The following is a 2,560-nucleotide window of genomic DNA, read 5'->3' as shown; positions in this document are numbered from 1 at the left end:
TCTCTCTCTCTCTCTCTCTCTCTCTCTCTCTCTCTCTCTCTCTCTCTCACACACACACACACACACACACACACAAGTAAAATACAAAGTAATTAGGGAGAGAAGGCCACACCAACAGAGGATCCAGAAAGACATCAAGCTGAAGGTGGGACCTGAGCTCTATCTTAAAGGAAAAGGAGACTATGAGGAAGAACATGTTGGCCATGAGTAGCCACAGCAATGGAATGGAGACAGAAGATGGAATCCTGGGAATGAGGACCAAAGAGGTCCATTTGGCCATATTCCAGAATTTAGGAGAGGGCGTAATGTTCAAGGAGGCTGGAAAGGTGGGGCAGGGACAGGTGGTGTCAGGTTTTAAAAGAGGAACAGGACGAGGGGGGGTGGGTTAGAGGTAACAAGAAGTCTCTGGGTTGTCGTAGAAATCCCTCTGGGCAGACTTGTTCTTCAGGAAAATCGCTTTGGCAACAGCATAGAGGAGAGATTTCCTCCATTAAACTATCAGCCACCTGAGAGTTGGGACTATCTTGTTTTCTTGGTTTTATAACCCTAGAACTTAGCCCAGTGTCAAGCTCAGAGTAAGTGCTTTAATTAATGCTATATCTGTATGCAACTAGTTAGCTCTCTGGAGACTGGAGGGAAGAGATGCTTGAGGCAGGGCTGGTCCAATATTCTAGGGCAGCAATCAGCAAACTTTCTAAAGAGGGGCCAAAGGAAAGGAAATGTTCATCTGTCAGTCTGTTTCTAAGGCAACTCTTTCGAAGTTTCATTGTGTTGTATCCTACTCATTGTATTCGTCAGATTAGGAATAATGTCTCAAGGCAGGATAGAACATTTCAAGGGGCCACAGTTGGCCCATCACTGCTCTAGGGGAGAGGCTGGTAGCTCGGCAGGTGTTGGATGAGGGATGCGTTGCTGAGATGGAAATGGAAAGATTGGACAATGGATTGATGATGTGGGATGAGGGAAAGTGAGGAGAGGAGAAGCCTGGTAAAGTTGCCACCTTTGACAGAAACCAGGCTATTTGCAAGAGGGGACGGTTTGTTTTTCTTTTTGAAAGAAAGAGAATGAGTTGTGGTTTGAACATGTTGAGTCCGAGATGCCTCCAAGCCACCCAGTTTGGAATGCCCCATGGGCGTCTGCTGGCTGAACGTCAGGAGAGATACTGAGGCTGGACGGATTGATCGGGAAGTCATCCTCACCAAAGGAGCTTGTGAGGTTCGTGAGAGGATGTAAGTAAGCCCAGGACAGAACCTTAGGGAGCACCTTCAGTCAGGGGGCACGATGCGAAGCAAGAGGCAGCAAAGGAGAAGGAAGAAGAGCCACAGATATAACTGGCCCCAAAGCTCCTGGGAACTCGGCGAGTGAGGAAATGTGCCATGCGGTCCTTCTTCCAGCAAGAGGACTGACCATTCAGTCAAGCAGACCATCTTAACCCCTCCATGCCATGGACACACGGACACTGAAAAAGATGGGCTGCCCCCAGCTGGTGCTTTTTTTTTTTTCTGCTCAGCCGTCCTCGCCTTGACAGGGACCCCCACCCAATTCCTTCTTCAGCTGACTGATGTTGGTGTCTGGGGCGGACGTGTGATGCCACCGCAGCTGAGCAGCCTCTCCTGCCCAAGTGGATGTTGAACAAGACCAAGAGAGTGATGGCAAGAGCTCATATTCCCTCCCAAGAATGCTGGAAGGCAAGTGCTATTGGGGGTGCCATTTTCCAGACGGAGAGCAGTTAAAAGGCTCGTCCAGAGTCCCACACCAAGTAAATGTCTAGGACTGGATTCGACCCTTCGTCCAGAGCTCCAAAGTTGTTTCCATTCCATGGTGAGTTTTTGTGACTCTACAGAGAGCCAGCCATTGGCCAAGCACGTGCCTGGACGTAGTCTCAGAGATCAACTCGTCCAACATGTCCGGGGGCAGAAATCCCCAGGACAACAGTGCCCAAAGTAGCCGCGCGTCCTCCACGGGGGGACGTCTGGGGAAGGACTTGGCTTCTTTCCGAGGCAGTCCCTTCTGCCTGTAGATAGCGCCCATCACTGGGAAGTCCTTTCTTCCATCCAGCCTCAGTCTACTTCTTTGGCACTTCTACCCATTGAGTCTGGTTCCGCTCTCCCGGGCCAAGCAGAACAAGGACTCGGGGCAGTCTTTCAGAAGGCTGACTATGGCTCTTTCAGCTTTCTCTCCTCCCCGAGAAATCTCCGCCATTCCTTAACGGAGGCCCATCGTCTCCGAGGCCCTTTCCCTCGTCCTCCTCCTTCCCGACGGGCTGACCCACAGGAGCCCATTTTAATCTGGACATTCGGACAGCCCACGGGAAACAGAAGCAAGCAAAAGGAGCCGCAGGATTTCGCCCTTCGTGTCACCACATGAAAGCACTCGGCCAGAAATCGGCCCTTGTTTACGGTACGGGTTTCAGTCTGCTACCGGCTGAAGGACGTTGTCTGTGCCTGAGCCGGAGCTGCCCCGGAGCCCTCGCCGCTCCCTTTGGGCTGGGAGTGGGGCATTCCTTGGATTTCTGGGCTGCAGCCAGCCAAGGTGCCCCCCCGATGTAAGAGGGGGTTTA

Source organism: Gracilinanus agilis, chromosome 2, assembly GCF_016433145.1.
Source record: "Gracilinanus agilis isolate LMUSP501 chromosome 2, AgileGrace, whole genome shotgun sequence".
Lineage (NCBI taxonomy): Eukaryota > Metazoa > Chordata > Mammalia > Didelphimorphia > Didelphidae > Gracilinanus > Gracilinanus agilis.
This window is presented reverse-complemented; position numbering follows the sequence as displayed.